At 36.7% G+C, this 14,602-nt stretch overlaps 1 protein-coding gene across 1 annotated transcript in view; it reads right to left on the minus strand.

Annotated features, from left to right (window-relative positions):
* Tet (Ten-Eleven Translocation (TET) family protein) overlaps positions 1 to 14,602 on the minus strand; it is a 109,789-nt gene that overhangs the window by 11,459 nt on the left and 83,728 nt on the right.

The raw sequence follows: 14,602 nt of genomic DNA on the forward strand, positions 1-14,602 counted from the left end.
ACGCGAAAATTTATACTGATTAGCGATAATTGTTTGTCTGTTTGCCATTTCATTGATAAGTCGAATAAGGCTGTTTGAATTATCAGAGCCAGTTTTCAATATATATAGAACATTTGATACGATTATAATTATAGTGATTTCTCAATCATTTAATGTTTTAATAAACGCCTTTAATTAGCCGGCCCTAATTACTGCTCCAATTAGCAGCTCTAGTTAAGTCTTGACTTTGTCTCTGGCCTTTAAACTTTTCGCAATGCAAACATTGTACACAACTTTGGAACTGGCCAATTAGAGAGGCTTATTTCTAGAATTTTTCCAGACAATAAATACATTTTGCACACACATGAAATTTGCATAAAGCGACAAACCAAATCGTTTGTGCAAATTGCTAGCAAAAATTTGATTTATATTTTACACATGTGTAAAATATTTTCCAGCTCAGATGTGTGTGTGTGTGTGTGTGTGCGCTTGGACTTGGCCAGCATAATGCAATGCAAATACGACAACGACAACAACAACAACAACAAGGAGTCCAATTGGAATTCAAATGCCTCTTCGGCTCTGCTGGCCCCAGCTGGTGACAAAGCAACAAAATAACTTAAGCAAACAGAGTTTGGAGCCATTTATGTGTATTTGCAAAAGTTTGAAGGTGAGAGGGGAGAGGGAATGGGGGCGACACGGTGGCAGGTTTGTGGGGCAGGCTTTGTGAATGCTTTCTAAAAATATTTGCAATGCAAACAATGTGCTTGTCGCAGGTGCCAAAAAAAAACTGATGAAAAAAACAAATATAATAAAATTAAAATAAATTTGCACGCAATTTGAAAATCGAAAAATTGGCAATTATTTGTGTGCAGAATGTCTTATGATAATATACGTAAAATAAATACACGTAGATGTAGACGATTGGCTGTGCATATAAGGCTTTAATTAAGTTTCTTGCATGTTGCACAGTGTTTGCTTAGGCCATGGCAAACAGCAAAGGCAACAACAACGACAACAACAACAACAACAACAATTGCAATGACAACAAGAGGCAATAGTTAAATAAAAACGACATGGGCCATTGTAAAGTTATAAAACACAAAGTGGAAAACCTAACTTTTTATGACGGAAGCCATAAATACTCTAACAACATAGTTAAACAAAAGATTGAATAACATTTTGCACAAAATAGGTTTAAAATTGAGCAAAATCGAACTCTTAAATATTATATTTTGTATAATATGAAGGTGTAGGATATAAAAAACATCAAGTGATAAAATATGTAACTCTTGATGTTTCAAATATTAAATACCCCAGTATATATTATAATATATTTAATTTTAATGGATATAACAATCACGCATATTCAATCCTATTTTCAACTCAACATCTGTTTGATATTATGCTGAAGAAAACTTCCGAAGAACCTTCAATAGCAACTTGGGAATACATTTTGTTAGGGCATGCAAGTTGGCGGCATTTGTAGGTGCATTTTCCCACTATTTACAAAGTTCATAAAAGTTAATTAAATGTTTATGAGCCTCGCTTGTTTGCAACGCGGCGACTTTGCTGCTTTTTATATCTTTTCTTTCGACAATTGTTGTTGTTTTCCTTTATTTTTTGTTCTTACTATGTCAATTGAGTTTTTATTTATTTCTTGGTAATGTAAACAAATGCAAGCCAAAGCGGCGAATAGATAGAACCAGATAAGGATTAGTTATCTGTGAGTGCAACAACTGCAGCAGCAACAACAACAGCTGCAACATGCAACGAACTAAACGCGGTGGCCTTAGTCGTTTTAAGAGACAGAGACAAAAAACAAATCCTACTCCTCCTGCTCGTCAGAAGATTTTACTGAAAATGCGTTGAAAAGAAAATTGCGCGCTGAGTAAACAGCAATTAGTTGTGTGTGTGTGTGTGTGTGAGCGAGTGTGTGTGTGTGCGCGCGAGTGTGTTTATGTGTTTGTAAATAAGTTTATTACTATTTACATTGAATTGCGCGCCGTGCTGATAAGCAAGAAGGAGAGAAATAACAAAATAAAAGGTAAAGTTAAGTATTTTTAGTTCGGCTCGAACGACGCAGCCGATGCGCTACAATGCGTACGACTGACCAGGCTAATGGCTTATAGATATGCATACTGCACTCGTGTGTGTGTATGTGCCTGTGTGTGTGTGTTTGTGTGTAAGTATTGTGCGTGCAAGTCGGATCTGTGGCACAGCCATATACTTAGTTGCATGAAAGAGGCGTCGTTTGCGATGTGACGTTCATATAAATAATGCTTTGAAGAGGATAACAACTGTATAATCAAAATCAGCAGAGCCAAAAAGGATCAAACTGAAGTTTAATGAAAAGTTTAAGACCAAGTTAGAGGCATGGCCCATTCTTGCATTTGCCAAAAAATTGGTATAGCCAAGGTTCATTTCATAGCTGGATTCCTGAGTTCATTGGCTCGATTCGAACTGGCGAGAATATGTTGTAGTTTGATTTTCTACTTCTCCAAGGCCTAGTTTTAACTATGCATGTATGAGCATTTGAATAATTGGCACAACTAGAAAATTCTTGGGCTTTTGCCTAGTTACAAGACCTAACATTGGCCACCCTTTCGCTTTGCCCTGTTCTGGCTGTCTGTCTTTCTCTGGCATTGATAAGCGCGAGGACGGAGCGCAATAATAACACCTCGAGCTGATGTGTGAGTGTGTGTGTGCGTTGTGTACCCTGTCATAAATTACACACATAACAGGGTATGCCATATAAATTATTTACATGTCCCCGACGTCAAAGTCTGCTGATAAGTCGAGGGGAAGGCGAACGCAGCAACAACAACAATATGAATAAATAAAAAAAACAAGGTGAAAAGCAGCAAAAAATAAATGCAGCGAAATGTAAATAAAATATAAATAAATCAAATATTAGTTATCATGTTTTCTTTGCCGTTGTGTGTTTATTTTCCTCCTTATCAACGTTTGTCAGTACAGTAAACATTATAGCCAAGAAGTATCGAGAGATATCGCTTAACAAATTTAGTACAAGGGTTATAATGGGCCTTCACGAATGAAACTCATTCTATAACTCTTTAATTTGGACATTTATTGGAATATATGTATATGGAGGAGAAATAGGTGAGCCTCATCTATATCTATATCTATATCTATACCTATATCGATCAACTCTTTCAGATATGTTTGATACATATGCATAGGGATAGATATATAGAGGATAATTAGTTAGTAAGTTAGATAAATAACTTGGATATAAGATTCTTTTCAGCATCCCAAATCTTTTGATTTAGTCTGAAATTCGTTCTATGAAGTTTTTTCCACGTTTAATGATAATAGACCCATGATGACAAAACAGAATCAACACCAAGTGTAAGCTGCTTTGTTGTAAGGAGTTGCGATTAAAATAGCAGCAAATTTATATGCTTTAGTTTGCACATCCCAGTAAATGCTTGTGCAGCAAAATGTTGCATTTAGCAGACAGAGAAATGTACACGTTCCGATTTGCTTTAATGGTGTATGCAATTTCCATGATTGTGGCAGGACCTCCTCCTTTGCCAATGCTTGACTGCAGGCTCCGTCTCTCAACCGGAGGCAGCTCAAATATTTAACTTGTATTTCGTATTCATGCTAATTTTGCATTTTCCACAATTTTCTCACCCACAATGCGCCTTGGCCACGTTTGCATAAAATGCTATGCACGTTATTATTTTGCAGGCACTGTGTGAGGCATTCACAGCTCCTGTTCGCTTCAATTTCTTGTGCATGGACACAGTGCGGCTGGCTGGTTGGTTGGCTATCAGCTAGCTTACACACACACACACACATACAGACACATAAATTACCACTGTATGTGTGAGGGTGAGGCTGGGGTGTGTGCATGTAATTGTACGTGCAGAGTGTGCGCCGTTGTTCGGGCTACAGTTTCCTTTTTATCCTTTGCTCTGCTTTACTCAGCTTGTTAGCATGTGTTGACGTTTATGTGGGCCTGCCTGTGTATGTGTGTGTGTGTGTGTGTGTGTGTGTATTTTTATTCAATTTAGCTTTCAATTAGGCTGCAATTGTTCGTTTGTTCGCTGCGCTGCCTTGCATTCTTAAACAGTTCTGGTCCCAACAGCCAGCTCCTGCCTGGCATTCATGCTGCCAGACTTCGAGTTAAATGTGCAGCCGAATTTTCGTATGGACCAAATGAGCAAGAAAATGCCATCCGGCAACGCTGCGAGTGCTAATTCAATTTGCTTCAGGCATACCCCGCTTGAAGTTTAAACAGGATGTGATGAGTTTTAAGGCGAAAAACAGTATACAAAAATCATAACTAGTTGAACATTTAGTTTTATTACCAAACTACCATTTAAATTACAGGGTATACTGGGAGCAGCTACCTTTATTCATTTCCGGGCATTTTCTGAATGATTTCATCCAGTCGAAAATTATGCTCAACGACTCAATTTAAATTTAAATTACAGGGTATACTGCGTGCCATTTCAATTATTCATTTGCTGGCATTTTAAACTTATTCATTCCAGCCCTTCGTCCCTGCATCCTTTCAACCAACCATCCATCCATCCAGCGTTCGCCCATCATCGCCAGCGCCATTTCCGCTGCTCACTTACATCATTATTTTGATTGAATATTTGCGATAAATTAAATTGGAAAAAGGCAGCAGCTACGAAAATATTTGCTGACGGGGAAGGGGGGGAGAGCGGGTGGCTGGAGTACAGCCTGCCAGTGCTGGGCAGTAAATTATAATGCGGCTGGTAATCAATAGTGCAAATATTTGCAAATCAGCTGCGCTTTTTACCACTCGACCAAATGCATTTCATCGCATTAATGTCCGGGCCCGTTGCCCGTTGCCCCTCCCCTGCCCTGCCCTGCCCTGACCACCTTTCCACCTACCCAGTGCCCAGTACAAATGCATTGGGAAGATCCCATTGCAGAGTGAATGTTATATAATTTGGAAGTGGTGCCTTTTATTTTGTGCCTGTGTCGAGGCATTCGGAAACTAGTTTTCGACTGGCTCACCAGGCCACAGCTGTGTATACCTGTGCGTTATGGCTGTGCTTGTGGGGACATTTGCATTCATATTATAGAATATCTCATATAATGACATAAACTCCACCCGATCGTCCTGATTGAGTTCAAAAGCTCCAGTGAATAACAGAAATGCATTTTAAGGCGCTTAAAGCTTTTTCTTGCCTAATTTTATTTAGTTTTGCTATAATTATTGGTAATTTATCAGCTGTTTAGGTAGGGTATGCGCTAGTCTGGCAACTGACACGCGTTGCCTTTCTTTGATTTGAGATTTGGCTTCCTTTTGGCCTGGGCCTGGAGTCAAACGCCGAGTTCGCAGCTTTGTTTTCAACTTTTGTGTTGTGTTCGTGTTGTTGTTTTAATTATTGCCATTAATTTTGGCATGTCGGAGTCGTTAAGGAATTCCTTTGCCATTTTATACGCGTTCACAAAGTAAAGAGGGTATATTGGTTTTGTATAATGTGTATATACTCCTGTATATCAGCAACAGAATAAGTACTAACATTTGTTGGCCACGCCCCCTTCCTAGTGAGCATTGCAATATATATGTATATATTCAAAAGCTAGACTGTCCAAAGAATACTACTGATAAGCTTAAAGTGAAAGAGTATTAAGCAGTCGTAAACACCCGACTGCATTCTTACTAGGCTTTTATTTCTTTTACGTTTCGGCACGCCATGCGCTGCTTTAATGTGCGCACTGTGCCTTTTGTTCGCCATTCGCTGCTTTGATTTTCTCCAGGCAATCATTAAGAGTATTGCTCTCGTATATTGCTAGACTTGAATCTCTTATGTTTCTTTTCTAATCACTTTTGCTGTGCGAATGTGTGTCTGTGTGTGTTGCTGTTAAATTGATGTCAAGTCATTTGTCAATTGCGCGCGACTGCAAACTGCGAAAGGCGCATAAAGCATAAATGCAATTACATAGAATGCGAGTGAGAAGGACACACACACAAAAGTCAAGGTTATGTGTGTGTGTGTGTGTGTGCTTAATTAATGCGCCACTAATTGAGGCATAAATAAAGTAATTATGCGTCAATTGGTGTGCGCTGTGAATTAAAAAAGTAAATAAAATATATTAAGTCGAGCATTGCACATAATAAATAAATAAATACAATTTCAACTGTCGCGTTCCAGCTGAAAGCTGATTTAATGGACAGCGCGAAATGGAGCCGCATCAAATGTCCCATCCAGTCGAATCCTCGACCCCATCCACATTGCATTCGAGTTGGCGTCGTGACAAAAGTTAATTACAAAGTTGCAGCGCGGAAACTGCAAAATGAACACGAACAAAGCTAAATGAGGAGGGGGGAAGGGGGGGGGGGGGAATGCGGGGGCCCGATCGGTGTATCCACAACATGACAGTCGTAGACAGGCAAACGCTGAGGCTCTTTGATGCTCTTTGCTGCACTTCGTCACAGCCAGTTAGACATTGTTGCATTTAGCGATTGGTAGACAAACATTCGAGAGCTGCTTCAACAACAGCAGCAACAACAACAACAGCAGCATCAAGTGAATGGAGTGATAGAAAGTTGCACTCATCAAGAACGGAGGCATTTCAGTTGGGAATTCTAATGAGCCAGCTTGTTAAAATACAACAGCAAATGAGCGAAATTGTAAGCACTGCACACACACACACACACACACACACACACACCCACAGACAAAGCAGCAACGAGTAATGCTGAAGTATTGGTGAGCTTTCAAAGCTGCAGCTTTGAATGTGCAGCTCAGTTGAAAGCCTGGTTGTGTGCGTGTGAGCTGTGCGCATGGAAAAGCACAACTGTGCATATTAGATGAGGCAAATAAGTAATATATATATATTATATATAATAATATATTATGTATCAAGTTTTAATGCCAATATATATGTTTAACTAGGCAGAGCACACAAGAAATTGTTTGTTAGCTCTTTGAACGGCTGTTGAAGGCGTTGCATTCATTTGGCAGCAGCTGTAAAGTATAAACAATTATGCTAAAATGCAATATTTACGGCCTGTAGACCATTATGCTAATCACAATGCTTATGTATGTATCTGCAGCTATAGCTGTTGTTGCATCTGCAACTGTGTCCGTGTATCTACATCTGTGATAAAGTCAGGCATGAGCTTGCTTTAATGGCGCAATGTGCGTGCCTGTGTGTGTGTGTGTGTGTTTGTGTCTGTGCATTGTCGATTGTATTTGCATTTGCATACAAATTGCATTGTAGATGAAGAAGAAGCAGCAGCAACAACACGAAATAGTAGCCTCGCACAGCGGCAGCAAAGAATGTGGCAAGCAATATTAATGAATAATGTTGTTGCCTCTTTTTTTTATGTTTTATTATTATGTTGTATTATTTATATATTGCTTATTGTGTACTACTTTTCATAATTAACATTTTTAATTGTAAAGTGGCCCACTTATTACAGCACTGCAATTTCTGTGTCAAATTCACATGATTCGATGCCACTGTGTCGTGTTGCAATTGTGATTATATGCAGCTGTTGTTGTTGCTGCTGCTGTTGCTGCTGTTGCTGCTGTTGCTGTTGCAAGTTGGTTATCCTTTTAGCTGCACGCGATGATTTAATGCCTTGTGCCACTTCATTTCAGCTCGCTACCATATTTAAATTATTATTATGCCAAGCAGCAGCAGCAACAACAACGACAACGACAACCAGCAACAGCAACAACAGCAAAATAATTAAAAACTTGTCTTAAATTGCCATAAATTCATGTCAAAGAACGTCGTCCAAATTGCCATACATATTTTTGTAGTTTTGTCCGTAAGAGCACAAAGGTTAACCTGACTATGTCATGCAGCTTGCAACGCCTTTACCCAAAATAATAATAATAATTAATATAACAATGTTAATAATATTTTATTTTTAGTAGGACAAAAAATATGATCACACTTATTTCATTTGCGTGTTAGGGTATTTAAGGTACGGCGTAAAGCAGCCGCATTTATTTTATGGTACGTTTTTTATTATTATTATTTTTTTTTATTACAATCTCTTTGTGGCCTGTTGAAAATTGAAGCCATTATTAGACAGACTTGTTTTGAGTTTCTTTTTTTATTTTTGTTTTAGCTTCCGTGCTGCGTATCTGCTTTTTTTTTGTGGGCATAAACTAGTTTGTGCTGCGAGATTCTGGTCAAGTGGAAATTGGCTGCAACTTTTGTGCGACTTTCCAAGTTAGTTTTTTAGATCACATTGTTAAATGCGCCTAACTTTTTGCACTCAGTGTAATTGTATTTGTTAATTGTGACTCATCAATGAGCAGGAAAATACTTACTACTCGTTTGCTAGCGGAAATACCAAGATGGCAGCTAAATTTTTATTATTTATTTTTTCGCTTTTTATTTGGACTGCGTTTTTTTTTCCTCATCAAAATATGCAAATAAAGTTGCATAGTTTAAGGAGAAAATTGAAGCAAATAAAAAAAAATAATAATAATACTTGGAATAGGTTAAAGTAAACAAAACTTTGTATGAAGGGCTGTGAATCATTTGTGTGTGCGTAGGTGTGCGTGTGTGTGTATTCGCATTTGCATTATCTTTTTATTATTTTCCATAGAAAAGTGATTATATCGACGCTTAGTCATTTTATGTGTAAATTTGTCGGGCTATAAACAAAAACTTCATCTATTACAGTATTTAATTTTGTAGTTCAATCAAATTTATGAGGCCATTAATTAAATCATCTATCATGTGTACTAATTGAATACGTTTTATGAACTTTACACTGCCAATCAAAAGTCTGTGGTCTGCTGTTTTTTTCTTACTGTTGTGTTATTGTATGCGATTTTTTGAAATAAACTCAGTTTGGAGAGTGCTTGTATAGGTTAGAAGTTCAACTGATCTTAAATGATCAAAGTCTTTGTTGATAAGTTTCTAAGTGAATATAAATATTCTATTAATTCGCATTAAATCATTGGTCAATTTAAAATTGTGTAATCTTACTTACATATATTAAAATGTGACTCATTTGCCATTCGTTCAATTGAGTTCATTATTTTCATATGATCCTTAACCATTTTTGCAACAAATATAAAAGTTGATGTATACTCAAATATATTTGGGGTAACGACATAACTCCGAGGATCTCAATATGAAAAAAAAGCAAGGGGTTACAACACGTTTTTTTTTTACGAACATTGGAGTCTGTTGCAAAATCATAACTTTTTTGATACAATTCTTTGAATATCTCGGATAAATAACATCAGATTTTTGAAAGTAATATCTTTTTGAATTCGTACGGACGCCTACTATCGAATGATATTCAATAAATTTATTAATCAAGGGGTCAACGGTTTGGTCATAATGGTTTCATAAAAAATGAAAATCTAAATTTTGACCAAAATCCAAAAAATGGCATTCAAGCATTTCAAAAATCGATGGGTTAAAAAATGTGGTTGACCAAAAACCGATTCGTTTGTAAAGTCAACCTTTTCTGATGATTTTTTGGAATATCTCGGCCAAATAATGTCCGATTTGGGAATTTTGGACTCGTAAGGATCAGTACTATCGACGTGCATCAAAAAAATGAAAATCTAAATTTTGACCAAAATCCAAAAAATGGCAAGGGGTTACATCACGATTTTTCTAAAAATCAAGGTCTGTTCGAAAAGTAAAACTTTTTTGATGATTTTTTTTCGAATATCTCGGGATAATATTGTTCGAATTTGAAATGTTATACCTTTTTGAATTCGTAGGGATCCCTACTATCAATTGGCATTTAAACATTTTAAAAATCGATGTGTTAAAAAAAGCGGTTGACCAAAAACCGATTCGTTTGTAAAGTCAACCTTTTTTGATGATTTTTTGGAATATCTCGGCCAAATAATGTCCGATTTGGGAATTTTATACCATTTTGGACTCGTAAGGATCAGTACTATCGACTGGCATCAAAAAATGAAAATCTAAATTTTGACCAAAATCCAAAAAATGGCAAGGGGTTACATCACGTTTTTTCTAAAAATCGGGGTCGATTCGAAAATCTAAACTTTTTGATGATTTTTTTTTCGAATATCTCGGGATAATATTGTCCGAATTTGAAATGTTATACCTTTTTGAATTCGTAGGGATCCCTACTATCAATTGGCAGCTAAACATTTTAAAAATCGATGTGTTAAAAAAAGCGGTTGACCAAAAACCGATTCGTTTGTAAAGTCAACCTTTTCTGATGATTTTTTGGAATATCTCGGCCAAATAATGTGCGATTTGGGAATTTTATACCATTTTGGACTCGTAAGGATCAGTACTATCGACGTGCATCAAAAAAATGAAAATCCAAATTTTGACCAAAATCCAAAAAATGGCAAGGGGTTACATCACGTTTTTTCTAAAAATCGGGGTCGATTCGAAAATCTAAACTTTTTGATGATTTTTTTTTCGAATATCTCGGGAAAATATTGTCCGAATTTGAAATGTTATACCTTTTTGAATTCGTAGGGATCCCTACTTACAATTGGCATTCAAACATTTTAAAAATCGATGTGTTAAAAAAAGCGGTTGACCAAAAACCGATTCGTTTGTAAAGTCAACCTTTTCTGATGATTTTTTGGAATATCTCGGCCAAATAAAGTGCGATTTGGGACATTTATACCATTTTGGACTCGTAAGGATCAGTACTATCGACGTGCATCAAAAAAATGAAAATCCAAATTTTGACCAAAATCCAAAAAATGGCAAGGGGTTACATCACGTTTTTTCTAAAAATCGGGGTCGATTCGAAAATCTAAACTTTTTGATGATTTTTTTTTCGAATATCTCGGGATAATAATGTCAGATTTTGAAATGTTATACCTTTTTGAATTCGTACGGATCCCTATTATCAATCGGCATTCAATCATTTTAAAAATCGATGTGTTAAAAAAAGCGGTTGACCAAAAACCGATTCGTTTGTAAAGTCAACCTTTTCTGATGATTTTTTGGAATATCTCGGCCAAATAATGTGCGATTTGGGAATTTTGTACCATTTTGAACTCGTAAGGATCAGTACTATCGACTGGAAAAAAATGAAAATCTAAATTTTGACCAAAATCCAAAAAATGGCAAGGGGTTACTTCACGTTTTTTCTAAAAATCGGGGTCGATTCGAAAATCTAAACTTTTTGATGATTTTTTTTTCGAATATCTCGGGATAATATTGTCCGAATTTGAAATGTTATACCTTTTTGAATTCGTAGGGATCCCTACTTACAATTGGCATTCAAACATTTTAAAAATCGATGTGTTAAAAAAAGCGGTTGACCAAAAACCGATTCGTTTGTAAAGTCAACCTTTTCTGATGATTTTTTGGAATATCTCGGCCAAATAATGTGCGATTTGGGACATTTATACCATTTTGGACTCGTAAGGATCAGTACTATCGACGTGCATCAAAAAAATGAAAATCTAAATTTTGACCAAAATCCAAAAAATGGCAAGGGGTTAGGGATAGGTAGGGATCCCTACTATCAATTAGCAATCAAACATTTTAAAAATCGATGGGTTAAAAAAAGTGATTGACCAAAAACCGATTCGTTTGTAAAGTCAACCTTTTCTGATGATTTTTTGGAATATCTCGGCCAAATAATGTCCGATTTGGGACATTTATACCATTTTGGACTCGTAAGGATCAGTACTATCGACTTGCAGCAAAAAAATGAAAATCTAAATTTTGACCAAAATCCAAAAAGTGGCAAGGGGTTACATCACGTTTTTTCTAAAAATCGGGGTCGATTCGAACTGACTTGCATCAAAAAAATGAAAATCTAAATTTTGACCAAAATCCAAAAAATGGCAAAGGGTTACATCACGTTTTTTCTAAAAATCGGGGTCGATTCGAAAATCTAAACTTTTTGATGATTTTTTTTTCGAATATCTCGGGATAATATTGTCCGAATTTGAAATGTTATACCTTTTTGAATTCGTAGGGATCCCTACTTACAATTGGCATTCAAACATTTTAAAAATCGATGTGTTAAAAAAAGCGGTTGACCAAAAACCGATTCGTTTGTAAAGTCAACCTTTTTTGATGAATTTGTGGAATATCTCGGCCAAATAATGTGCGATTTGGGAATTTTATACCATTTTGGACTCGTAAGGATCAGTACTATCGACTTGCATCAAAAAAATGAAAATCTAAATTTTGACCAAAATCCAAAAAGTGGCAAGGGGTTACATCACGTTTTTTCTAAAAATCGGGGTCGGTTCGAAAATCAAAACTTTGTTGATGATTTTTTTTGGAATATCTCGGGATAATATTGTCCGAATTTGAAATGTTATACCTTTTTGAATTCGTAGGGATCCCTACTATCAATTGGCATTTAAACATTTTAAAAATCGATGGGTTAAAAAAAGTGATTGACCAAAAACCGATTCGTTTGTAAAGTCAACCTTTTTTGATGAATTTGTGGAATATCTCGGCCAAATAATGTGCGATTTGGGACATTTATACCATTTTGGACTCGTAAGGATCAGTACTATCGACTTGCATCAAAAAAATGAAAATCTAAATTTTGACCAAAATCCAAAAAATGGCAAGGGGTTACATCACGTTTTTTCTAAAAATCGGGGTTGGTTCGAAAATCAAAACTTTGTTGATGATTTTTTTTCGAATATCTCGGGATAATATTGTCCGAATTTGAAATGTTATACCTTTTTGAATTCGTAGGGATCCCTACTTACAATTGGCATTCAAACATTTTAAAAATCGATGTGTTAAAAAAAGCGGTTGACCAAAAACCGATTCGTTTGTAAAGTCAACCTTTTCTGATGATTTTTTGGAACATCTCGACCAAATAATATCCATTTGGGAATTTTATACCATTTTGGACTCGTAAGGATCAGTACTATCGACTGGCATCAAAAAAATGAAAATCTAAATTTTGACCAAAATCCAAAAAATGGCAAGGGGTTAGGGATAGGTAGGGATCCCTACTATCAATTAGCAATCAAACATTTTAAAAATCGATGGGTTAAAAAAAGTGGTTGGCCAAAAACCGATTCGTTTGTAAAGTCAACCTTTTTTGATGATTTTTTGGAATATCTCGCTCAAATAATGTCAGATTATGGAATGATATACCTCTTTGGAAGAAAAGGCGATATACTACTGCCGATCCGCCCGCACGGTATCAAATGGTAAAATGTATCATACGGAGATATGTCGCTTTATGTATATGTGTATCTTTCTGTTCATATTGCACTTAACGGCACAACAAAATCGCTCCACAGAGTGCCGCTACCCCCCCCCCCCCCTGGGCTACGCCAGCGTCTATCAAAAAGAAGAAAAAACTAATATAATAAAAATACCTACATACTTTTGCTTGGCAACGCGTTTCGTTTTGCTTTTGCTAAAAACAACAAATACAACAAGAAGAACAACAACAACGACGACAATCACAAATCAACAAGGCAACAAAATTGTTTATAAAAACATTTTTTTGGCGCGCTCGAAACTGTGGCAAAAAGTAGAATAACAACAATAAAAAAGAATTTACACAGCAAAAAAAGAAGTAGATTGCCGGCAAATGAAAAGAGCTGCACGTGAGTGCGACAGACGGCGGCGACAACAACAATAGTATCGATAACCAGAAGGGGTTAGTGGGCGGGTGTGCGGGGAGTGGTAGGGGGGAGGCGGGAAGGGGGCGTCATATGTTGTGTCAGGCAAGTAAATAAAATAAATACAAACTTTAACAGTGTTGATGAATGAGCATTCATTGTTGCTGTTGTTGTTGGTGTTGTGGTGGTTGTAGCTGTTGCTGTCGCTGTTGACGTGTGTTGTCAAGTGCATAACAACAGCAACAGCTACAACAGCAACGGCAACAACAACAACAACAGTCAAATGACTCAATTTACAATTGTAAAAAATGCGAGACGCGTTGCCGTTTGTGGTACGCTGTTATTGCTGCTGTTGTTGTTGCTGTTGTTGCTGTTATTGCTGCTGCTGTTGCTGCTGTTGCTGCCTTGTTTGTAATAGTGCAAAATGTCAACGACGGCAACGACGTCACACAAATTTTTAATGTGAATGTAAGCCATGTGTATGCGAATGCGTATGTGTGTGTAATTTAAAGTTTTAGTCTGTGTGCGTGTGTGTGCGTTTGTGTGTGAGTGTGCTTAGCGTTTGTTGAACTCGCGCTGTGGCATGAGGTTAATTGACCTCGTGCTTAATGCAAAAATAAATATAATTTTTTTACAGAAACAGCAACAGCAACAACATCAAATGAAAAAGGGTTGTCGTTGTCGTTGTAGCTGCTGTTGTTGTCGTTGTTGTTGTCGTTGTTGTTGTCGTTGTTGTTGTCGTTGTCGTTGTTGTTGTTGCTGCTGTGTAGTTGGTTGTAGTATAAAGAGGCAAAGAGCAAAGCAAACAACCGCCAAAATGAAAACATGTTTAAAGTGTTTTATTATTTGCCTTTTGGCTCAGCTGGTTTCCCATTTAGTTGGTAGTTCTCAGATCTCGTGTACATATTATAGCTTAAGTACTCAGCTGCGCCTGCCAATCAAATGTCAAGTAATCGTTTCATGAGGCACTCGTTAATATACACACACATACACATACATATATATGCCCGGCCATACATCATCCATTAGGGTGTTCATTCATTCATTCACTATGCAAATGGCTTCAT

The sequence above is a fragment of the Drosophila montana genome, unplaced genomic scaffold (assembly GCF_035044405.1).
Source record: "Drosophila montana isolate Dmon_TW-CO22-7 unplaced genomic scaffold, ASM3504440v1 contig_3218_1, whole genome shotgun sequence".
NCBI classification, from domain to species: Eukaryota; Metazoa; Arthropoda; class Insecta; order Diptera; family Drosophilidae; genus Drosophila; species Drosophila montana.